The sequence below is a fragment of the Phymastichus coffea genome, unplaced genomic scaffold, assembly GCF_024137745.1.
Source record: "Phymastichus coffea isolate CEN01 unplaced genomic scaffold, Cenicafe_Pcof_1.1 PCOF00066, whole genome shotgun sequence".
NCBI lineage: Eukaryota > Metazoa > Arthropoda > Insecta > Hymenoptera > Eulophidae > Phymastichus > Phymastichus coffea.
In genome coordinates, this window is record NW_026706877.1 from 1,249,328 (window position 1) to 1,275,781 (window position 26,454).

Genomic DNA, 26,454 nt, shown 5'->3' on the forward strand with positions numbered 1-26,454 from the left:
ACGCACCTCGTCCACAATGATATACTTGGTCGGGCTTTTCTCAACCCACCTGATGGATTTTTTAAAAGATGTGTTTTTTTTATTGGCACTTGGATTCCTTCATGAAAGCAATGGTAGATCCATCCACTTCATTTATGTATTACGCAGAAACTTGCGGCAAGAATCGAGGCGAAATATAGCAACCCATCTTGCAGATCTTATATATGTAAATTGCACGGTAAGTCTAAGAATTCAGGCAATCATTTTTTATTGTTTCATTATTTTACAACGTGGCATCATGGGAAATCATAATTTACTCATGAGAGTCTGATCGTTGAAATTGATATTTGCCATTGAATAGCTTAGTGGTCGCACGAAGCTAATGTAACAAATCGGTGTCCGGGAATATATATTGTAATAATTTTTTTCACGTATTTTCCTTCCGACTAACAACATAATCTGTTATTCAAAAATTTTTCTAATGGCGTAAAATAGATTTTTGTCAAAATGTCTGTTCGTTTTACCTGATTTTCTAGTGTACTTGTCCCCCTAGAGTTCTAAAAATGGCACTTGTCATGTTCCAGAAATAAGCTCTAGAATCCATTCTAATTTCATTTCTAATGGTGTCATAAAATGGTAAAATTGTTCAAAGTAGAAAAAGTGTTTCCGCTTTTGTTGTAAGCTAATCGTATGGCTTGAAAGTGCCATTGACTTAACAAGTTGAAACGAGCAAACTTTGACTTTAAATAAATGTTATCAAAAGCCACAAGAACTAGTTTTTCTTTTGCACAACAGTCAAGTTTCAGTTTTTAATCGCAGCTGAATAAATCTTACGGTCAACACTCACCGTGAGATTTATAAGCGAACAGCGGTGCACGATGAGATTATTTGAAGAGAAAATCATGTATTCAGCGAAAGTGTTTGCTAATTTCATAATTGCTTTTATTTTTGTCTCTGGCAACCCACACAAAGAAGTTAGAATAGATTGACTGACAAAGAGATTTGATTTTGACCGTAGTTTATAGTTGACCGGGACATAGGTTACGAGATCACGAGATACATTTGTTCGTTGTTGATTTCAACTGAGTAAGTCGGTTATATGCGTGGCGAGACTATAATTCAACGAGCGATATCAGACGCCATTACAGTTTTCACGTGGACCTTTGCAATGCAAGGGGCAATAACCAGGTCTCGCGTAACACATAGTGTGTATGCGTGTATGAGCAGCATAGTCGAACAAGCTGACCATGTTATTACGGGAAATTCTTGCTCTCGATCGAATCGCGTGCGCGCGCAATTTCCTTTTTGTACTTGTGCGAGCATTTTGACTTTTAGGCACACATAGCGTGTAGTGATATAACTCGCCTACCTACGGGAATAAGGAAATACTTTCGCGTGCAAACTTGGCGCTTTGATTATTTTTTTTTTCTTTAAACTCGTTTCCAGAACAAATTGATGAGTCGGAAATTTTTCTACAATACGCACAAAACAAGTCTATTGTATAGAAAGAAAAAACAAAGAAATCCTAAGTGTTTGCCGAGAGCGGTATACATTAAAAATATCCTATCATTCCGTAGTCGATAATGTTTAATTTTCATTTTACATATAATATGCTCTCTAATCTTTCTCGTGTAGCTTATAGCAAATTACATCATCGTTTTCATGACGTCAGTCAGTTAAAAAATTGAGTACCACTGCAATAAATAACTTTAATACCGGAGAGCCCACAACTCAGTCTCTATTTTAAATTGATGCTTTGATGGGCGAAAGAATTTTAGCTTTATGCGTCATTTTCACTCGATGCTTGGAAAATTAAAATATAATCGCGTAGGTTTGTTTTTCCTGTCGGGAACCTCTCGAGGAAAGTATATGTTGCGCACAGAGTTTCATTTATGAAAAGGTCATGATCGTATCGGCGCAAATCTACGTTTAAAATGATTTCATCGCTATAAATTATAGGTGTCTAATGAAAGAAGAGCACGCTCAAGGAAGGCTATGCCGTCATGGATTCTCATTTTCAATTTAGATATATACCTATAAAACATTTCTCAATATGCATATTTAATACACGTGATGCGGTAGAAAATCAGTCAGTAATTCAGCAATTAAGATATGCTCGTAGAAGAGCGAGTAAGAGATAGGCTCGTATTTACTTATCAAGGCTATTACTTTTTTTATATTATCGAAAATAATTATTGAAATTAAAACGCTCGATGCAGGTTTCCTCTAAGTCGTTAAAGTAGTATGTTTACATCCGTTTTTCATCTTGATCAATGGGTACGATGAGTAACATTTGGTAAAAAAAGACATCATTGCTTTTTATTTCAATTTAAGTCGATTGGAATCCAACATCGTATGTGCGTATACTCACACACACACACACACACACATATTTACGCACGATCGTGACATAAGGAGTCAGTCATTTTCGTTACATCGGAATGTGAAATGCGTTCCTGTCGTGGATTTAACGAAAGAATTGGAAATCCGCAAACAATATCCGCAATGCCGTAGCATTTTATTCAAGCACGCTATATATGCATCTAGCGACATCGGCCCTCGCTGGCATTCCGGCCAAAATGAAAATTCAATTCTCGCGCGCAACCATCAGCAGCGAAATCGGCATCGTTCCCTCGGGCGCGCGTATAAAGCTGCATGTACACACAAGCCTTCGTAATACAGCGAGCCATGCACATATTTCGAAGCCTGTGCGCGTTCTGCACATGTGCGCAGCGAGGAGACCTTTCTAAAAGGAAAAAAAAAGGTGACCGAGGGAAAGAAAAAAGGAGTTGAAGCAGACACACGTTAGATGCTTATACATAGTGGCAATCCTTTGTGGCCGCTGCGCGAAGGTCTTCGAAACGGGTGAGAGGCATATAACTACGTATGTCTCTTTTATATGTGTGCAGTGCTGCACTGCGCCTCACACACGCAAGAATGCCACGAATGCAAGCAGCCGCACGTTTCACTGTCATCTAGCTATGTACATATATGCCCGTGTAATTGCAGCTAAGCAATCGCGTCGCCCAAGAAATCTCTATTTCATCCAATTGACGCCAAACTCTTGTATACGAGAGCCGCAAAACGTATATATATTGTCAATCTTATTTTACAAATGCTTCGTTTGAATTATATTTCAAAGGCGTTTCGCCTACTGTAACATTTGCTGGTTCGCTCATCTTTAACGTTATTATAATTCAACGCTAAACTTTTTTCTTTTGCAATATGTTCGCCTGAAGAACTATTCGTGCTGGTTCTTTCTTGAATAAATAAACAAATAGCACTCTCGAGTCGTACTCTTAGAAAAAAAAAAAAAAAAAAAAAACTAAAGATATACGCAATCGAGAACAAATTTTGTCAAGGATTTCTATTGCCGTTTTTTTCAGTAATACCTTCTGCAATTTGCTTGTCAAAACGTGAGATTTCTCCGCTGGTATAAAGTGAACAGATAAGAGGATTGAAATTCCAGACTGAAACATTGAAAAGTTTGTATTGAGAAAAGCAATCTATTACTAGCACTTTCTACTAAAGGTCTATTATGAGCGGGCGAAGTTTAACGTACTCTTTGACAGCTTTGCAAAGACCAACATAGCGTAGAGTGGAGGGGACAAGGTCTTTGGAATGAGCTTTTTAATAGAAATCAATGAGGCTATTAAAGAAATCAAGTCTAAAAAAATAGTTTGTTTGCTACTGTTTGGTGCGCTTCACCTTAGAATTGAGAAAAAAAGTAGAAAGTTCAAATGGTCAACGTGAATTGAAATAGAATGGTAATTGTGTGCTGCAGCGTTTGGCTTACGCACTTGCACTTGGCTCTGACAAAAGATCAATTTAATCAGTATGGTTTTGCGGTACAGCGGTTAAACAGCTCGCGGCTTTTATTATAATACAGAGCCGCATTGCGCACGGGACTCGATTGCAAGAAAGTGTCGAGATGTATATTTGGGTATTTCACCGCAGAGTCGGATGACAATGGCAAAATATATATATGAGCTTCCGGCCTTGTGGATTAATTCCGTTAGCATTTCTCCGTTTAGCAGTACTCGACTGATATTCTTTTGTTTGTGCTATTAATTATCGAACGTAGTTATCGAATCGCCATCTTCCAAGAAGCTTGAAATATGCAGCCGTTTTGTTTGATTATTAGTTTGAATGAATCATTCCAGCGGTTGTTCAGTTGGCGATGAGTCTAGAACGAAAGTGAATGAACGACACGTGCATATTGATCGTGCGAACTAAATGGTTTTTAGAAGCGTTTCCTTTTCTCTCTCTCTCTCTCTCTCTCTCTCTCTCTCTCTCTCTCTCTCGCTATCGAAGAATATGTCTGCTTTTGATGGGGCACACACGCGCAGTATATGCTTTATCTTTTGGTTCCGTAGCGCGATGAAAAAAGATGCCTTTCATCTCCCCCAGACTATAAATTTCAAATGTTTTTAATGTTCTTCAAGTATGCTAATCAGCTTTTTTTCTACACGCACGTGAAATACATGGGTTTATTAAATGGAAATTTTGATAAATTTTAAATAACATTGGCTATTCGTGGTATAAGAAAAAACTTGTATTATTTCAGCCATGAAAAATGATCGGACTTGGATGAAGATTAAACGTTCTTGTCAGCAGTTGTTTGTTGCGCATTTTTTCACGGGGAAGGCCGTTCCACCGCAAATGGTTTGCAACCAAAGTAGGCAATAAGCATAATTCGAAAAGTTTGCGAAAAAGTGCAAGCTCGAAAGACGCAAGAAATAGCGGCCGAGAATGCGTGGTTTACATGTGCGAAGGCGATAGCGCGGCACATGAGGCCCCCGCGAGAACCGACTGTACGTATACATTGCGGCCTGCCGCGACTGCGACGGCGGCGGCGGCGGCGGCGGCACACAATCACTCTCGGCTGGGTCCCCACCGATCCCAGCTCGCCTGCGCGCTCTCTCCCGCGCGCGAGTGGTGCTTACCGACTGCGCCTTCCCCACCTCTGGTGCGGGGCCGAATGAGCGAGCGGCGCTTGGCTTTTGAGCTACGAGCACTGCCGAGTGACCTGGGCCGCAGTTAGACCGAGTCCGTTCGCGCATTCGCATTTATTTTGTGGAGGCGCGTGTCAGCAATCGAAGGAACAGCGAGAGAGAGAGCGAGAGAGAGAGAGAGAGAGAGAGAGCCTGCCAGCTTTCGAGCTTTCGAGCGGCTCCGAACCAACTTGCCGCTCTTTCCGTTCGCTTGTCATCAGTAGTGCAGCTTGCATCAGTGATATATCGTACAGGTGAAAGAGCAACCGTAGTGACAGTCTACTCGTACAGTGATCGAAAGAGATCGTGCCCGTGTGCGAAGCCCGGCCATTCAGCGGAAAAGTGGACGAGTGACAACAACAAGAACAACAAAGAGGAGCAGTCTGTTTACGTAAGGAGCGACGCGCTCGCGTTATATACACGTAAGTTTCATAACTGTTTGGAGCTGCTGCTTTCGTCCAGCGTCAACGCGAAGGCGATCTCGCATTTTCGAAACCGCGACCGGCACCCATCACTCTGCCCCGTTCTTTCGCTCCTTTTCTTTTCTTCTTTGATATCACAATGAGAGAGAACGAAAGCCGGAAAAAGCGGCACCTACACAAACAGTATGCTAAGGAACTTTTCGACATGCGGGAAGCCTCGCGCGCGCGCGCGTGTGTGTGTGTGTGTGTGTCGTCCGTAGCAACAAGAGAAACGCGCTTCCTCGAGCGTGTACGAGCATCCGGGTGCACCTACCCTCTCGAACTGTCGCTTATTGCATCTATATACCTCCCGTTCGCCAACTCTCTTCTTCTGCATTGCATAACCCTTACATCAACGTGGTACTTTTCCTTTTTTTTTTGTAATTGCCTCGCGGGATTTGACTACGATATGGCAATCGACACCTTATTTCTCGATGATAAGTCTGAAGTTCTCCATAGAAAATAGACACATACGGTCGCAAATCAATGGACAAGTATTTAATTAACGCTTTTATATAATCTTTCACGGAGGAAGTATTAAGATTGTGTGTACGTACGCGTGGAAAACGTTCACGTGCAGTGTCTGTTCTTTTGTGCGTATGCAGCCTTTTTTCCCAACGCAAGAAAGCAACCGCTGGTCTCTGTCAGTTGCTGGAATTATTAACAAAAAAGAGAAAAAGAGCTGGCGACTATCGCACTATGAGGAAAGGCTGTAGATGCATCGATAAAGCAGTGCGGTTCTGGCAAAGAAGAAAAAACAAGGAAAAATAAAAAGAATCGCCGTTAAAGTATTTATATATACTTGCATAATACACACACTCGAGTGGCTCACGAAAAATTTCACTCTTTTCAAAACTGACGTATAGCTGAGTAATTATAAAAGATTACGTAAGCCGGTTATACAGCTGCATTAACAGGTTGTGCGTTCGTGCATTCGCGAAGCACATCGGGTTTTTTTACTAAAATTATCATGATACCATTGTGAATTCCATTAAGAATCATGGGCATAATGCATCGCGATAGTAGAGGGAAAAAGAGAGGATGCGGAATAATAAGGTCAGATTGAATTGGGCAGCGGAGTTCGAAAGCAGGCGTAACGAGGACCGTTCCGGCAAGATGCTGCGTCGAGCCACTGGGTACGTAGCGTGAAAAGCCATTTGCTCGGGTGCATTAAGGTACCGTTCACTCCTTGCGCGCTATTTCTCAATTCGCGCTATTCCCGACGCCCCGAAATCACAGAATGCATCGGCCGCGTCCTTATACCGTTGGCTTTCCGGAAAAATACGGACGTGCGCATCCGCGATAAGCGCGCAAGTACAGGCACTTCGCAATGCTCTTTCTGTCTTTCGCTTCGCACGAACTCGTACCAGCGCGGCTCGTTTTCAGGCAGTGACAGACAGGACGAGTTTTCGGACTAGCCCGTGGAGAGCTATCGACGTGAGCTCATCAAAGACCAAAAAAAAGAAAAGGAGAAGAAAAAACGAGTTTGGTTGTTTATTCGCGCGCACGACTCGGACTGGAATAATTCGGGGTTGCTCGCTTGCTGCGCTTGTCCTGTATCGTGGGACAATCTCGCTTGATTTTGCAATTTCATAATAAATTTTCCATTCGCAAATATTTCTCGCTGTCAACATGTCCAGCGAGAAAGTTGCTTTGGCTCTGGACGAAAGAATCAAACCGCAATTCCTGATAAATATTTATATAGATTTTTTTTTCTAAATGCAAAGGAGGACAAATCAAGTGGAATATGAGAATATAGAAAAAACAAACAGTGGAGAGCGTGAAAAGGCACGAGGATTCATTGACTAGTGGGTGACTAGTTGGGTGTTGGTGAAGTGAATCTCAGATCTGCGCTCTAAATACCTCGCACTAGATAACGAAGTTTCAACAGGTTATTTCAGGACGATTTATATATCGAGTACATAGCGCACATAGCAGTAATCTGTCGGATATCAACTGCTGGGCAGAAGTAAGAAACGTATGTTTGTCAAGCAAGCCAAAAGATGAGAAGGATTTCGTACGGCTTTACTATGGAAACATGAAGAAGACACAGGGCGTACAACAGCACAAGCAGGATCGACTTTTGCTCGCCGACCATACATGATGTAAGTAAATTGTGGCTCCGTTTCATTTCATTTCACTTCATTTCATTTGGATTCTCTGACGCGCCACAGCGTGAGCAAGTCACGAGTTTCTATGTCGATAGAATAAATGTTGGACTCAGTCCTCTCATCGAATACCGTTTCGTGGCGCATTCTTATTACTATTCGCTTAATTAGAATATTGCGAAAGCAAATTTAACGCAAGAAGAAAAGGACGCGTTACAATGGTTTAAAACAATCGTGTACTTTTTCGTTCTTAAGTTGTAGCTCAGATTGGGAATTATGACTCAATAATAAAGCGCCTGAGAAAAGAATAAAACTTTGATTGCAGCTATGAAAATTTTACATTCTGCCGTTGGAAAAACGAAACAACCATAAATAACGTAATTGGCGTCCGCGCCGCATTTTTAGTAACAGTAAGTAACGACACCTCTGGATGAAAAGAAATTATAATCGAAAAACACCCTTTTTTTGCTCGTTACGAGTAAACAAGTAAAACGGTATTTTCGTTGCGGCTTTGGGCTTTTCATTCTCTACTTCAATTAATCGCGCCGAATGATACAACGACAATGGCTATTTCAAGATTTAACTTGGGCCAATGCGAGTCCGCGATAATGGAGTAACTATTGCCGGTGTGTCGGCTCAACAAGTTTGCTTCCACGAAAATGTCCGAGTGGATGATAATAAAGCATAGGACATGGCCGAGAAGGCTGCGGTTAAACACGTAGAGCGCGTTTATCGAGAGCGCGCATGCCGCATGAGAATGAGGCACACCTCCTGTACGCGTACTGCGCTGCGTCACTCGACGCCAAATTATCAAAGATTAGCGGAACATCGAGCCTCGGCGCGAAACGCTTCACCGTCGTAACGAGCCTTTACAATGAGCGAAATATATAGCCGTTCGTTTTCACTTTCGGTATGTAAGCGCAAAGCCCGCCAGCCGTCAAATAAACGGAGGCATAATTTAACATGGTGCTGAAACTGCGTGATAACGAGAGATTTTATCGATCTTGTACTTGCTTTGGGCGCGCGCGAGCAGCGAGAGGAGAAATTTTCGATCATTGGCTTCGAAAGAGAGCCTGGCGCGGCGATCTAGGAGAGCTCGCGCTCTGGAACCAGCCCGCTTTTATTAGATCGTTAACTCGCGCGCCGCGGAGGGCCTCCTTCCTCCAACAACAGCTCCATCGATTGTCACTTTCGACTTTCTTTTGCGCTTTAGCCACATTATTCACTTATAAATTGCCCGATAATAAGTCAACTATTTTTGAAAGCGCTGCCGATTTTCAAGGTTGCCACTCTCTCTCTCTCTCTCTCTCCCTCACTCCGTTATTGTAGGCCTCTATCATGCAAACGTCACACGTAACGCCTCAGATTGACGCTGCCTACGTGAGTGGAGCGGCATTTCTCCTGCACTTTTGACGATTTCCAATGGATCAGATTTATTCGCACGCTCACGGGCATGTCAACATTTCGACGCCAGTTATGAGTTGATATTTTTGAGAGAAAGGTATCGCGCGTAATCCGACAGGACTATACTGCTGTTCGCCAATGGCAAAGTCAAATGAAATTTTGACGTTAGAGTCGGTGAGATTTTTCTCAGCCTTAGTTGAATTGAGTTTCTCATAAGGGCATCGGATAATGCACGCGTCGCTATAATTACGGCAAATACTTCAAGCCGTTTGGATCGGCGTATCTCGAGACTTGTTTAACTCCAATTAATCTAACTGATAGAAAACTTGGCGTAGCTTGAAAAAACGCATTACATCAAACATTCCAGGATAATGTCCAAGCTGCTGCTTTTATCAGATGATTTCGTGAAAAATAGTACGTTTGTAACATCTCTCAAAACCTGTTTGATAATGAGCCCGCCGTAGATTTCGGAACCAAGACCTCGCATAAGAGCCTAATGCAGCGCGAGAAACGCAATCTCTTAGTGATTAGCCTAAACGAGGCCCGGTGTAATGGTGTCATTTAATCCAGATGGGATTGGATGTCCAAAGCTGCAGTAGGTGGCAAAAAAAAAAAACAGCCAAGTCCATTAAAGATCTTCATTTAAAGACAAATTGGAATGTGGTCGTGCGAGAGCCAACCTCGTACGTATAGCAAACAATGGAAGCTCGTACAACTGGCGCAAAAGGACCGAAGTGCGGTAAATATTTCGCGCACGTTGCATTGCGCTGGAGTCTTGCGAGGCCAGCTCATTTGACTCCGCTATGACAGGTCAAAATGAAAGTGAACAGCCGCAATTGGAATAAACTCTGGGGACACAAGCTCCGCCGTAATAATTGTTGAAAGCAGAGAGGTCTTCGTCGCTCGTGAGGAGAATACGTTAGGCGACGAAGCGGCATGAAACTCGCATTAACCGAGAAAACGATGCGCGCAGCGCGGACGACGCTGAAATTTATGAAGGGAACGTCGGCGTCGCAAGGCAAAGCGCAGCCCCGGGAGCCGCCGCGGAAAGGCTGCGCGCGATCGGGCACTCGATTGAAATTTCGCTGGAGCGAAACGCGCGGCACATAACAGCACGCGTCGGCGCCGCCGCGCGGTACCGAGCGAGAGAGCCTTCGGGTAAGCTGCGAGTATCGTGTGACCGCGAGCGCGCTCGGAGCACTTTCGTTTCTCTCGCTTCTCTGACACAATCCAGGCCGTTACACTTTCCTCGCGAGCAGCGCCGGTAGGCCATCTAAAGAGCCTCGCCTCTGCGTACGTACTCGGCCGGAGCAGCCGTCTAGCGCTCGGCTGTCCTCGCAGGCGTAACGATCGCCCGATACCGTTCGATCGCGATCGTTGCGTATTAACTCGATACGATATTCGATTTTGGCGTTGCCCCCCGCCCACTCTATCATTATCTTAATGGCATTGTTAGGTCCGATCTCTCGCTTGGCCGTGCTGCTCCCGTAAGGGGATCGTCAATTTGTAAGTCGGTGCGTCCGCCTCGTTATTCAAGCCTCGTGTCCGGCTGTGCTCACTTGGACTCTGTATCGATGTCGATCCTTTTTGTAGCACCCATTATAATGATTTAACCACGCGGCTGACTTATGCAGTCTCGCTCTCTCGATTATTTTTCGCACGTCGTCTCGACGTCCCTGTGACACGTTGGCTCCTCTTCCTTGGCTTTTAGCTAAACTTGAACCTGAAAAAATGCAGCCACTGGTAGGTGCCGGTTACGTAAGTCGCCAGAGAAAGTTGATAAACAATCGAGACTGCTCAACGTCCAATTGTCGTGTGCATAGCGCTCATTAGCCGAAAGCGGGCAGCCGCGGCCATTCGGCAATGTCGCCATATCAGCTTTCGTGAAAAGCTTTTGCCAAAGCGATAGGCAACATCGATAGGCGTAATTGGCGTATAAAGCAGCGTCAATCGCGCTATTTTCAAATTGATTGAAAAGTCGTCGTATAGCTGATTTGGTATGCACAAGCAACGGCGGCATTTCAATATCGAGGACTGAGTCAAGTTTTCACTCGGAATCGCTAACGACTTGCATTCACCGAGTCGCTTGATCGCGCGGTGGTGGCGGCGACGGCGGCGGCGTCACCAGTAGCAGCCTAGGGAAGATTGTTGCGTCAACGCAACGGTCGCCCAGCAAACTCGATCAATGCCACAATAATCGGCATTGCCTGTGACTGCCCACCTGTCGCATTTACATAACTGACGCGACGGCAGCGTCGAGTATATTCGTTCGCTTTTGCCGAGCTGCTGCCTCTCGTCATTTTTCGACGCTGCTGCGGAGAAGAGCGACATTTTCACGTGTATACTGTTGCCAGTGCCTGCTGGCGCGCCGGCGCGCCGCGGCTGTTGCACCGCCGGCTAATTACTGTACTTGAGCGCACTTGCACAGCAAGAGAGAGAGAGAGAGAGAGAGAGAGAGAGAGAGAGAGAGAGAGAGAGAGAGAGAGTTTCCTTCCGTCTTCCGCTCTGCCGCGCGCTCCTCGCTCTTTCCCTGGCTCGCCTGGTGGCCTCGTCGCGCGATACGAGTCGAGCAACTCCTCGTAGACCAGCTGCCGACGTGTCGGCTTCTCTGATGCTGCCATTACGCTCCACCGATTGTTCCCGCTTGATGCTTCTCTTCCCTTCAGCGAAAGCCCTCGAGTCGTGTCAGCATGCGCGCGACCAACGACACAGCTATCATCTCGCACTTTGTATGCCTCTCGTAACTTCCTTTTATTACCGTTTAACGCTTTATAGGTTTTTCCACGTGCATGCAAAATGCCCAGTAGTAACATCGCGTACTATCCAAATTAAAAAGCAACTGCTGCTGCTGCAGCGCACTTTCTTGCGTATTACGTTGTAATGCGCTGCTCAACGGAATATATATGTTTCAAAAGCAGACAGGATATCGGCGATTTCCTCTGAGGCGTGTAAACGTGGCAATTTCACTATCCAGATCGAAAGCCATGAGACCTTTCTTTTTTCCTTTTCTTTTGCTCGTTGATCTTTCTGCCGATTTAGATCGTCTAGTGCGAGCTCGAGAATCGAAAACTTTTACCCGCGATTCAGGTGAGAGAAAACAACATGGACACGACCTCGCTACGTAAGTATTCTCGAAGGCGGACGATTCGCATGCGACAATACTACCGAATTTCAACCAAGACAACACACTGCGGACAACGACATGTAACGTACCAATGATCCCGAGAACACTTCAAAATTCACGATGCGCGTAAGGCAAGACACAGCGATCTTCGCATTCAATTTCGACTTTTATATCATAAACAACGGGACATTGCTTGGAAATTATTTCTTCGATATAGGTTGCTTACTTGGACTTTATGCATGTTTGGCATCAACGACTTTGGTGTACTTAAATCTTCTTTTTTTCTTACTTCACAGATGAGACATTTAAATGTATATTACACGATCTTAGATAGTATCCAAATGGAAAATTCTATCCAATAATTATTGGAGTCGAAGTTTGAAGGCTTACGTCTTTTGTGCACTACTTTCTCGATAACATATTACATACATTGAATTTATCAGGACGATAATAGGCTATAATTGAGGCGATCGCAATCACCGCAGCCGGCACTAGAAATTCGTGAATGATTGTAGACGTGATCGGCAGGTGGTGGATTGGATTTTGTTGTTTGGCTAAGCTGCATCATGTATAGCCACAAGCCAAAAACAGTGCCATCGGGTTTGAGGATAAAAATTGGCATGAATTTGGCACGTGTCGTCGTAGGCGCGACTTTTTCCCTTTTTGATTTTGTGAAGTTCTGTATGAAAAAAAAAAGAAAAGAAAAAAAAACAGACGATTTCTGCCTCGTGGAATCAACATTAACGGTTCATAGCCGAGCTCGTCGCAGCTTCGGAACTTTCAATTTGCAATTCAGAATTTACCGAGCTGTCGGACATGTTGTAATGAAACCGTTACCGTCTGCTTCTGCCTCTTTCATTTTTCTTCGGCGTCCAATCACCTTCTTGTTATTTTTTGTCGCCTGTCCGGGCGCAACATCACCTCTGCCACGGTGAAATGTCCCGTGACAGTATTTCTTGTTGTCTTGATTTCACATTGTTTGCTTGTCGATTTCATGCCGATACGGAACGATAGTTTTACCCGCAAGTAAATTAATGCAGCCGTGATTTTATTGAAAATATTTTTATATACTTCCTCCTGTGAATTCAATTTATATACAATTCAGTTAATAGTGAGTAAAGTTTTCTGTTGAGCTTTTATTATTGCGTAAATCTTGTTACCGCTATGCAGTCACAATATTACGAAACTTTACACAATATTAAATTGATCAATTGTTTTACGAACGCTGTAAATGATGCAACAGAACTGAGCTGTTTCTTATTAGAAGTGCTACGCTCAGAAGAAGTTAACAGTTATCTTTATTTCTGGACAATGAATAATTCGATGCGGTATTTCAAGAAAGCAAATAATTGCGAATGGCATGTAGTTAAAGATAAGTTTGAACGTTGTCTTTCGCAAAATCAAGTTCAGCTAATGCAACGTATCTCCCCCGGAGCTGTAATAGTCATTCGTGCGTTATGATTGACTTCTAGTTGGCCTCAGCGACTCCGTGAGAAAAAAAAGATTTAGTGCCCAGCAAAACTTGCGTGCGAGTATACTAATATCATGTCAGAGAGAGGCAAAGAAAAAAATAACACTGACACACCACAGTAGGAGGATAAATTTACGAGTCGATATCAGGCAGCGCAACGCACGACGATGGGCACATAGCCAAAGAGTCAGCTGAGTGAAAAAAAAGTGCCCGCCAGCGACACGTGCCCGTGTACGAGGAAGGATCCGGAGGCAGTACGTTTAAAAGTCGCGCGCGCGCGCGCGCACGCACGCACGCCCCAAGCCGTACGATCCAAGAGGCATTACTTGAAAATGCAGACTCGCTGAACTCGTTTTCTATCGCTTGCCTACCTGCTCGCGCGATTATTCCGGGTATCGAAAAGCCTGGATTGACCTTAATAAAAAGCGCGAGAGGACGTCGAAACTTGAAACAGCCGTTACAACTCTGCGACTGGCGCTCGGTGTGCGTCGTTTTTCTCTCTACGCGGCTCTCATCGAAAGCCTTTAATTAGTCTTTCATTCTCATCTAGACGTGCGCAGATCGTGACGTTCACCACTGATTTCAAAGACGAATTTGTGTGTTCGGTATTACGTTGCATAATCGTGCACCTGTCTATTGGCTACGCCGTAAACTGCAAGCTCGGTCTAATGAACACAGAAGTGTTTTTACGTAATTGTTTTATTGATGGTTAATCGTGTAATAAAAATGTAACAGAAATTGATGTATAAACTTGAGCCGGCGACGATTAGATAATCGAGAACCGATCAAATGACCATTTCATTGCAGGCTATTAGCTTTACGATTGCATGGCGTATGATCATCGGCTGTATCAATTTCGCCAGTTGATGTGCCCGAGGAAGGTACTTTAAATGCTTTTGTCCGGAAGAGATTAGGAAACTTTGGTAGCGATCGAGTTAAAAAGCGGCAAGCTGCCCGCTACGGACGAAACTGCTGGCCGTTGTAATTTCTAATGAAGCCAGTCAGCTCGGAGAGCGAGAGAGACAAATGTGAACCCGGAATCTTCCGGCGAGCGCGCACGCCGTGTGCCAAAGTTCAGCAAACTTCGGGCATTCTAGGCTATCGTCATTGCTCAGAGCTGCCGCGCTCTCTCGCACCTCGATCGCTGTACACGAGCGACAATTCCGAGATCTCAAAGTCTATCTCTTTTCGTAAAGGCCGCGCTAAATATTCATGAAGGCTCCTCTTCGGAGTACACCTATTTCTGTGTATCATTCGATTTCGCGTCGTCGACGCTAAACCAGTATCGCGAGGAACAAGGAAGAGATTCGCTGCGTCTTCGTCATTCAATTTCGTCCTCCCATCATTTTCGATGATTCTATTCGCAATTGGTAGCTTCTCGCTAACAAATTCATTGACATAGCCAGATCGGTGCAACAAGAAGTTTTATTTCGCAAGCATTTATTTTTGCACCTTCGATCCTTTCAATCATCAGTCAGTTTTAGAAAATCTATGATTTCCATAAGCGTCATGGGTACGAATATCAATGCGTACGGTTCGATCAATCGAACATTTATGTTTGTCTAATTAATGACCGAACCTCACGATTATACAAACACGAGTCTCGTCTCGAACGTTGTGTCCCTTGAGTGCGCTAGCAAGACATCAAGTCACTCTCCCTGTTGATCGCAGCTGTCAGTAGGCGTTATTTCGTCAACGCGCCTCTCGAAATCTGCGCAACGAACCTTTATTCCAAAGTGCGTGCGTTCATTTACATGAATTTTAATTCACTTTTAATCGAGCGCGCTGTCAATTCGCGAAACTCTCCAAGGAATTCACGCAAGTTACATCAGCTCCGCACGGTCGTTAGCGAGAGGCTCGAGGCATCTTACACCTGTACCACCACTACGTATTTCGCAGACAATTTTTATACTCGCGATACTCACTACCGTCGCTAAAGCTCAGGCATGATTTTTCAATTAGATTTTACACTTTGATAAATCAGCGTATTCTCCTCCTATTAAAATGACCGTGCGTACAAGTTTCCAATCAGATTAGAAATCGTCGACCTCGAAGAAAACTCGCACTGTGGCAAATTACGTGTAAAGCGCATACATCGAATGGCGTGCTCCAAAACAATCCATTATAAAGCGAGCTGCGGCTGGGTAACGAGTCGACCAAATTATTTGTCCACGATAGCCACTTGAACGATACAGCGATATTGCGTTTCTGGATCAGTTTGGACTGCGCGAACTTGCAACGAGCGCTCGACACACTCGTGAACGCGAGGGGCACAACACACGCGCATGCCGCGTTCGTGCGCGAGAACGAGAGTCCGGTTGAGCACAGACAAAAAAAAAAGGGAATTCACTTTCCATGGCCAAGATTGAGCTCACGCGCGGCTCCACGTGAATGTGGGTGGCTATGACGTTCAAGCTCCGCTCCCTTCGTCGCGCTGCACTGCCGCCTTCCTTTTTCTTCTTCTCCAAGCGGACTGTCGACCACTTTTCTTTTCATTTGCCTCCTTATTTACGTCTACTCGTGTGCCTCTTCACGATTTATACTTTATTCTTTAACTTTCTTTGGACCGATTACTTTATTTCCATTCTCTCGACTGCATTTATATATTTTCGTATCCGTGACGTTTTCTTTTCTCGAGGGGATGGAATTTCCGATAGCTCTTCGCTGTTTTGTTTTAAATTTATGCCGTAATATCGATTTCACTAAATTATCTACTTATTGAATTGTCTCTAGTCGTTAATCAAGATTAATCCAGTAAACTTGCAAAGCTGTCAGTCAGCTATGGCATGTCTATCAGTCTTAATATTCTTGGCACGAAATTATGACTTTACGGACGAAAGAACGAGAAAGAGGAACAGCCGTTAGTGCGTCTTTTTCTAGAACTATTTTAACAAGTTACGTCACAGAAATGGCGGCCATTATGTCAGAAACACCGTTCAAGTTGTGCATCTTTAATTAAATATAAGCCGATAACTATTTATGAAATACTGTCAAGATTGTGAGGCTCTGTGCCCTCATAGCCATTTCAGAAATAAAAAAAAGCTTTTGCGGTCGATAAGCAGGCAATTCGCAAAGAAGTGCGGACCATAAGCTTCATCGCATTGCGAGGAAAAGAGCAAACACTGGCGCAGCTACCTCCGGGCTATGCGCACTACTGATTTTGCAATTCGAAAACTGCTGCAATCTCAGCGTTTCTTTTTCTTTTTGACGAGAAAATCCTCGCAGCGAGGTTTCATCGCGGGATTTGTGGCTGCAAAGAAGGACAAGTGACCGTTTTTGCACGGCAAGCGCGCCATCGCATTTATTTATGCGCGATCGGCGCACACATTGCAACTGCACGGCTAATTTTAGTGATAAAGGCGCTCGACCAAACTATCTCTTCCAATTGAAACATTAAAAAAGCGCTGGTTACATAAATCTTGCGATTCATCGGCTTGATTCCGCTGGTTTGGCGTATACCCGAACAAGATAAAGAGAATGACTAATCGCAAGTCAGACGTGAAAACTTGTTTCAAAATTAAAGCTCGCGCCTCGATCAAGAATTCCCGCGAGTATTATGGTACATTGTCATTGTCGTCCAATCAATTATCCTTGTTTTACGTCAACCATTTTCAAACGACATCATTTATTTTCCTTATCGTATTGAAATTTCATCACGCACGGCTTGTGCGTGCGAAAACCTAGAGGGACGCGGCGTTCGCTAATTGGCAATGGCTCTGGGTAAAGTTTAGCGTTACAGATTAAATGTCCCGAGGTACACACGTATACAAAACGCGGTTCCAGTTGGTCTGAATAGATGCACGGCCAAAGTTGCACTGTACAACCAGAGCTCCAGTTTAGCATAATCGTATAGTCAGTCATTAGGAAATAGCTGAACTCGCGCGTATACGTAGGTATGCATGCATGTGCCGTGCAGAGCGAGCGCGGGACTGAGAGTTGCGGGCGCGCAAGTATATGTCGGCGGCGGCCGAGGCGGCGCGGTGAGCGGGGCGCAGCGCTGATATGGTGAAAGCTGATATTTTGTAACACTCCTGCCATTCCGCTCCATTCCATTTCGCGAGCCGCCGCCGCCGCCGCCGCCGCCGCCGCCGCCGCCGCAACCACCACCATCAACGAGCACTATAGGTACCTACTTGTGTACACACACGTATACGCTACATGGTTTTCGAGGCTGCCAAGGAGAAAGACTACGTATAGCCGTCTCACTCTCTCTTTCTCACGCATGCCCCCCGACCAAAAACTTTACTTTCCTTGGCTGCGCTCGGCTTAAATAGGCGACTGCTTGCTGTTTTGTTTTCAGCCGGGGAAAGAGGCTTTTTCGCGCAGAGATTGCCAGCGAGGAGGAGTCCTCCTTCACGGTCTCCGTGCGCTCGCTAATCTCATTGTGGGCAAATGAGCTGTGCCGCGTGGAAGGAAGGAGAAAAAAGGAGATCGATCTGTAGGCGCGAGTCACTTTGAAATTGCACTCCCATCGGGCAGACGGGCTTGTTATTGAATTGAATTGACGCCCACAGGCTAATTAGGCGGCTCTGACCTTTATACGCGCTGGAAGAAAGCTGAAGTATCGCGAGTTAACTCCGCGAGCCCATAATCCGCCAGCACGCCTGTTACTTAATTTCTTACGAGAAGCTGCCGCTCGGGCTTCTGTATTGGGAGCTCGCCCGCGCGCGCGCGCGCGCGCCACATTGTTCCTCGGTTAATCGAGGCAAGAATACGGCTGAAGAAGAAGCTACGTTACGCCATTATATTTTAATAATTACATTAAATTCGCGGGCGCACTTATGTAATTGACGGATTACGAAGAAACGCCTTTCGAATGCGAGCACGCGTACATCCAAAATCTACGAGGCTCGCAAACTGTTGACGGGTCTTTTCATAAAGTCTTTGCAACAGAGTAGAGAGGAAAGAGTCTGGTAACGCCGCGTGCCAACTGGTCGTGCCAGCGATATTGTCGTCGAGCGAAGAGGATGCTTCTTGCGTTGCGTAACACCTCCGACAAAGAGTGATTTGGGCACACCGAGCATTTATAAGCGCAGGCGTGAAAACAGTCACGGGCCGATAATCGTGGAGGCAGCGCGCCGCTTATGCAAGCTCGAGCGTAAAGCGCGCGCGTGTACATGGCTGCGCCGTGGAAAGGAAAGAGCTCGCGAGTGGCCGCGAGCTCACGACCGGTACGACGCGTCCGCTGGATAGTCGTCGGCAAAGTGCGCGCGGAGTATAACGCGATCGTGTGCGCGGCGCACCCATAAGGATTCTTTTTGGTCCTGCGGCTGCTGCTCCAGAGCGCCGCGCCAGAAGAAATGGAAAGTGGCCGCGCAGCTTTACGCGCACTTGGTCGCTTTCTTGCTGGGCTCGCTTTACACCGGTTTACACCGCGCCGTCGTGCAGCGAGCTCCTCGGGCGCGCGCTTCCGGCTCGCTCGACGGCCACCTTCGGCTCGCTCCCCTCTCCCCGAGGCTGGAATTAATAGTGGCGCGCAGGCGCGCTGATTGTTTTCGCTAAGTTTTGCTGCCGCCGAGCGAGACCACTTTCGATAGATAGCGATGTGCGACCGTAAATCTCTGAAATTGAGAAACTTGATCAACTTTCTCCGTAATCTGGCTGCACGCGCGTCAAGTGCTCTCGGGGGGAGCGTCGTACTTTGCATGCATGATTCACGCAGGATAGCGAGCGACTCCGCGAGAAGAAGAAATATCATTGCGCAACGACGGGCGGGCTTCTCGCTCGCGCGCGTCTACGCATCGGCTCGGCGGAGATAAGCGGGGGACGCGCCGAAATTCACGAACAACGCAGCGCCGCGATTTTCGCCGGCGAGAGCTTGCTTTCACTTGGCGCGCTGCAGTCGGTCCGCGTATCGCCGTTCCGAGTCAATTTGGACTTATTGCGGGTCGCTTTCTTCCGAGCCCTCTGCGTTCTTTGTCCTTGTTTTGCTCCGACGTCGTTACCGTTACACGTCGTCACCGACCACGCTGCGAAAGCTGCTCTCGTGCGCACTCCGCCAAACGACAGGAGGACAAACCACGTTTCCGCACGCGCGCAACATTCTTGCGTCATTTCCTCCACCTTGACCGCCTTGGATTTTGACGCGCACTGAATTATCGCCCGCTCCGCTTAATATCAGCTTTTGTGCAGGCGGCTCTTCGGTGCTGCAATGGGGATCACCAGTCCGGCAACGTTTCATCTGAGACGAGTGTCCGAGATAGCGTCGCCGTGCGCGTTCGACAGGTTGGTTGGGCGCGTGAAAAAGACAAGACTCGAGGGCGTCCGCGCAAAATTACGTCACGCGGGGCAGCGTGCCACTCGACTGTGCGCGCATAGCTGCCGGCAAAGGACGGCGAATTGAGAAAGGCGCGAGTCGCAGCCGCGGCGACAAGACAATGGCAACGGACACGCCTAAGGCTCGCGCAGCGCTCTCGTTCTCGTTCTTTTTTCCCGCGCGGCCTTTTGTCGCTGGCTGGCTGGCTACTCTGGACGCTTGCGTGCGTTGCAGAGCCGAGCAACTGTCGCTGCCGACGGCAGAAGCTTTTTTTGCACCGGCTTGTGGGAGACCGAACGCAAATTAGAAATTTTCAGTCGATTGCTGCCCATAACTTGTCCGGCAAACTGGCTCGTTCGCTGCTTTGCATGTTTGTTTTACAACCGACTCGTTACATTCTAAAAAAACTTGCGTTTATACTCTCGCTACCAATATTGCCCAACAATATCATCGATAGCTATGTTAAAAGCTTCCTTTGTCCCAATCACCAATTATCGCCGACGATGCTCAGTAGCCAAGATCGAGTGTAGTTTAGAAAAAATTTGGTCGCCGATGTCCGTTAGAAAAGCAAGTTGTAACATTAGCCTAATGTAAATACTGAATATGCTTGCGAATTGAATTGAAATGCGCAAGAAAGGCAGACGCTGGCGCGCTCTCGAACCTCTCAGTATTCAATGTCGGGAAATGCGTACGTGACCTTGACACGCGGCGGCGCGGCGGCGCGGCGGCTCACCCTCTCGCGCGCGACGCGCCGCACGCGGATCTCCATACATCATTTTGGCATAGTGACGTTTTCCCGCTCGACATTTATACGCAGCTCGCGTATCTAATGTCTAGCTACTCTGCAGCAGCGAGCAACGAACAAAAGCATTGTTGCCGCGCGCACGGCACTTCTTATGCGTGTACCGTTACTAGGACGTAAAAAAAGGACAGATCCATTAAGGCTTGCACACGCGCACAACTTTGTTACGGCGTGCGATGGTAGGCCATTTATTATTAGCCATTCTTTTTTCTTTTCTTCGTCCCAATGTCTACCACTAAACATTAACGGTAGCTTTAAATCAATTACAAGTCTTTTCCTCCAACGTGCTGTGGAATTATAACACGCGATCGGTGGGTAATTACGTCAATGTTTGCGACTTCGCTAATTGAATCCAACTCTTATAGGCAGCTAATTATGATAAAATCACGGGAGCTTTTCCGGTCCAACCTGTGCCGATCAGCGATACAAATTACCCTGAAATATCAGCAATGAAGTTTTAACATGTTGCAGCAATGTCTATAGAACTAACAACTTGTTTCGCAAATAGTAAAATTTCGACAGACCGATCTTCGCGTGATTTAAAAACATCTTTTTGCCGCATGATTGCGCATATAATCGCGCGAAGCACACTAGGTATACGACTCCATTTGGTATCTATGTATGCGTACTTGTCGATGATAGAGGCCATAAAATTTCTACATCAAAACCTGCACAACACTCGGAGTAAATTCTCCTTGAACGATATTCGGAGAATGCACTGTGGCTTTTATATAGTACAGCAAGTTGCCGAGCCGAACGGAATGTCTGCGAAGATCTTTCGATGCGATTGCATTTATTCTACTTGTCCAAATACCTAATGTCAGTGCTGTACTGTTTCAAGTTTCTCTTTTTCATCAGTAAGTTAAAGTATTTTTAATTGTGCACTGAAAATGTAGATATTTTATTGCTATGTCGGTAAATAATAACCGACATGTGTGCGTATGTCTCATTGTAAATACGATGAAACGAAATGAATAATCGCCGATGAGAGTCCTTTAGTGTCTCTCGATGATACTCATCTCTATGATGCCTATCAAATCTCGAGCGCTCTTTCGATTTCAAAGCATGTATCAAGTGTTTCAAGTTCGGTTAATTGACAGCTGCGTCTTAGACGCTCCTTTGTCTGAATATCTTCAACTAATTTCAGCGCACAGTTAACAAGCTACTCCAGACGAAAAGTAGCACAAAGTTTCGTTAGGTAACTCTGCGCGGACGCGAAGACCTTAGTCAAGGAACTTCCTGTCGTCGCCTTTGCCTCAGCGCTCGTGCACTCTATGGAATTGGGTAAAAGGACTAGGACATTTGTTCAGGCTGCGCGGCGCGGCGCGTCAAGGCTACGACCGTCAGACACGTCTTTTTTCTACATGTAATCTTGCGAGTTATTCATGTGAAATGGATCAGCACATTCTTCGGTATTCTGCAAGATCCGCGTAACGAGCGATTATATCTGGGCTTGCTTTACGTATCTATACGACAGGCCTGATTAGTTTCAATATGGATGATCAGCTCTACTTCTGTCGTACGGAAATAGTTGGACTGGATAAGCAGCAACATCGAGTTCAGTGCCGATAGCCAGATCAACATAAATTCAGTCAATTGGTTTCGTATAGTGCTGGGAGTCTGAAGAGGTCGACAATCGCAAATGCAAAGCTTAGGAAACGTATTTCCTGCGTATCCGCGGCTGTAACGTAGGACGAGTGTCTTACACGTTTGTGCGCTCGTATACTCGGAGCAATATTAAGAAAAGAGGTCAATGATTCTTTAAATATAGTGATTCCTATTTAAATAGCTGGCTTATAGATACGCGGCGACAATTGTAAAAATTACGCAATCGCACAGGTAAAGTGCATGTAGGACAGGCGTATAAGTACACTGATGAATCGGCTACTGATGAGAGAGAGAGAGAGAGAGAGAGAGACAGAGAGAAGTTGAACGACCAAAAGGAATAGCAAAGGAGATTACGATGCACCGGAGGAACGAGGTGCTCATTAATCCGTAAGGCAGATGTATAATGATGCGCGCGAGTTGAGTTGTTCGGCTGATGGTCGTGCGCTAGGTTTAATAAACGAGCTGCGACGCCAGTGGAGCCGGCGCCACGGATGCGAAGATGGGATGGGCGTGCGGACCAATCGTTATACGTAGCGTACAAGGCAACTACGTTACGTAGCCGGCGTCGAGTCACTGGCCAGGGCGTAATGAGAGTGGGCCGGTGCATCTAACGACGTTAAAGCGCGCAAGCCGTGGCGGCGGCGGCGGCGGCTCGACCGACGAAACCGACCTCAAAACGAAGACCACGCATCCTCGTCCGAGTGTCGGCGTCGTTATCGTCGCCTCGCGCCGCGCCAGCTCCGCCAGTTGGGCTTCCCTGGAGCGAAGAACGTGGTGCGATTGTTTCCGCCAGGGCCCCGGCTCGAATGTAGGTCACTCGGAGTCCCTCGCCACTTGCAATTAAACTTGACTCGTCATGCCTCTTTTTCCACTCTGACTCCTCCGGAGATCTTGCTGCTGGCGATTCGAACAGTGTGTCCGCTTGCAGCGATCTATTTGAAGCTTTAGGGGCTCTCGTCGCTCTATATTCACGTAATACGGCCAAAACAATTACGCAAGCTTGTGCTTAGCCGCGGGAATCCGGCATCGATGGATCGCGGCTGGTCGCCGAAAGCAGAGGAAAGAAACGATCGGCATTAGAATTACGCGAGCGCGCAAGTTAGCCCGGGGAGGAGGGCAGCGGCGGCCTGGACAAAAAGTGGCCCAGTAACAATTCGTTACGGCGCGGCGGCTGGCGGAAGTGTCCGCGCGCAATTATGTACGTCGGGCAAGCTGGCTGCTCGGCACGCGTTTTCTGGAGTGATCCGACGCAGCGATAGGACAGCCATTTTCTCGCTGAACCGCGACGGCGCCTGTGTACGCGCGACTCGAGCGAGCGGTTCGGTAATAGCCGCCGCTTTCTATAATGCATGTAAATGCCGATAATATGAGCGGCGAGCGGGGGCGTTCACGACGTTGCACTTTTTCCTGCACGCTCGCCGTCGCGGTTACGTGCTCGGCCTTTGTAAATAAGGAGACTTCAGCGCTCCCGATCACGATCGCCACTTCTTTTTCCTCCCGTCCAACTGCTGCCTTTCGCTATATGTATGTATGCCAACTGCGCTAGCCCAGATTTTATCAAGCTCCGCTGAATCACACGCGAAATCGCTGCCCTACGTGCTACGCTTTTGCCCGCACGCGCATAAAGTCTGTGCTAATCGCAATCGGAGGCTGCTTTGCTTTTCGCAGACGGATCGTTGCCCGACGAGTCTATTGAATAAGCTTGCACAGCAAAGCCCGAACAACGGCAGTTCGAGCATTCGTCGCCAGATCCCGGCCAAGTGGCAATGTGCAAGCGGTAGAGGTGTCCCCGCGATTTCTCCTAATCGCTGTAGTTAGCTGCACAAGCCGGCCAAAGCCCTCGCTTAATAGATCGTCGTCGCACCTTCAAGCTCTATCGCTCGCACTCCTCCAGCTGCTAGACTTAATAACAATGGCCGCAGCATTATCGCCTGAAACCTCGTTACGTCAACGGAAAATTCGCGGCCTTTGCTCCACAAGTTTCTCTTCGCGCCGAATTTCCTTATAGCTCCTAAACACTCTTCGCTCTTCCTCCTATTATCATTATTATTATCATTCTTGTTATTATTATTTTTTTGACTCGTGTCTCCGGCTAATTGCAAGCAATATACATTTTATGATGCCGTAAAAAGCACAATATTCTAGTCTTCACTATCATTATTTTCCCAAATACTGAGGAAACCAATTTGTGGATTATTTTATTGAGTAGACTGATAAGCTTGCGGCTCGTTTTGTGGTAATTTGCATTTGTCGCCAAAGCGGTAAATCGACCAATTTGGCTTGCTTCGTTCGTTATTAATGAAGCTATTATGGTTAATGTTCAAAATTCATTTTAACCGTTCATGGCTAATCATTTATAAAATGATAGCACAGTCTATAAATTACTTCAAATATTATTTTTACTACCAAGTTGGTTCGATAACTTTTTAAAAATTATTTCAATACGATTTCTCATGGTCACTAGTGTCATTAAACGTACTTCGCGTACTCTTCTTTTTATGTTTTCTATTACTAAATACATTAGTTGCAACTTTTATATGCCAACTTGAAGATTATTCTATATTCATTGATAATAAATATTCACTTCAAGATAAATGGGGACAATTTCTTAAAATATTGATTAAACTTACGATTGATAAAGCGTACTAAACAATTATACTATTCTACAATACTAAACCTTTTTCAATAGTAATAATTTTTTATGGCCCGAATTTTATTGCAATATTAATAATCCACTTAATATTGTGTGTTCTTTAGCTGTTCCGTTAAAAACACCCGTGAATATTTTTCATAGTTAATGAGTTTGATATCCTGATACTTACAAGGAAACCGCCTAACCCGACCTCACCGATTTCAATATTCTTTTAATATGTTGTAGATAAAGTCCACTCTCGAAAACGAATTGTGAAATTTATCTCAAGTTTTACAATTCATGTTTTACAATGATATAATTTTATTTCACTTCTCATGTAAATGTGAAATTAGTGCATACAGCTTCGATCATAAGAGATGCAATCCTTACTTTTTATTATTGACAATTCTATAATTATTTTAGTATTACCAATATGTATCATATTAAATTATCAAATAGATCCTATAGAATATAGAAAAAAGTTTTTTAGAAGTGTTTTTTTCATTTTAAGGGTTTTTCAAAAAATAATCTCGAACGGGTCATTTATGTTATTTTAATCAATTCATCATAATATTTTTTTCAATTGTTTTTTATGATTCATTTAAAATTTGTTGTCACAAAAGTAGGCACGAAAATGTAGAATTGTTAATAAAAAAAATAAGGGTAGCATCCCTTATGGTCGGAACTGTATGGGATAGTTCCCTATTGACATGAGAAGTGAAATGATATTTCATTATATAAATATCAATTAGAACTTGAGATAAATTGCAAAATTTATTTTTGAGGCTGGATTTTGAGGACGGATCCTACCCTCTCTCTTCCACAGATAAGAAAAATGCATATTACTTATTTTTCTATAATCTATAACATATCAAAAGAATATTGAACTCGGTAAGGTCGAGTTGGGTGATTTTCCTTGTTAGTTCCCTCTCTTGTTTTACAATATGTAACAACTTTGCTCAATTTTATTCTATTTGCTTTCTTTCTCTTCTAATCAAATTTCAAAACAACAATATTTATATCAATATCACAGATGGTGGTGAAATTATCGATTTGCACTAATAACTCCAGTGTGATTTCAAAACACAAATTCTAATTTTCGTAAAACTATTTATTAACGGCATATTTCTATACTTACAGTTTATTATCTATCTTGATTATTTATAAATTGAATTTACTGCTGTAATACGAATCTCATACTTCTATCTGTAAAATAAAAATATTTAAAAATATATCAATATTCAAAATTTTATTTCAAAATTAAAAATATTTTTTCGTATTAACTAATCACTACGCTACATCTCGGAAACTTAATATTAAAAAAAAAAGTATTAGAAAATTATCGAATATAATTTTTTCTTTGTTACAGGTAAGTTTAACGAATACTTATAGACTACATTATCCAAGTAAGTTTTATTACTATAATTCTTCTTTCCACAAACAATTGTTTTAATTATCAATTATAAAATTCTTTGAAAAAATATAGTATAAGTACAGTAGGCGATTCTACCCGTCAAGAACATATTTCCAAAAAAACAATTGAGTTGGCTTCGGGTTCATATAAGCTCTTCACTTTCTCTGTAAACATTCATTAAAGTTTCATTGTGCTGCTCGT

The 26,454-nt window shown here is 44.7% G+C and overlaps 1 protein-coding gene across 3 annotated transcripts in view; it reads left to right on the forward strand.

Annotated features, from left to right (window-relative positions):
- The first annotated feature begins 4,997 nt into the window (after positions 1-4,997).
- LOC131667488 (A disintegrin and metalloproteinase with thrombospondin motifs like) overlaps positions 4,998-26,454 on the forward strand; it is a 71,527-nt gene continuing 50,070 nt past the window's right edge. For all 3 annotated transcript variants that reach the window (XM_058940925.1, XM_058940922.1, XM_058940924.1), the window contains exons 1-2: positions 4,998-5,395; positions 7,162-7,539. The gene's annotated coding sequence lies outside the window, so the exon portion shown is untranslated. The remainder of the gene's footprint in view (positions 5,396-7,161; positions 7,540-26,454) is intronic.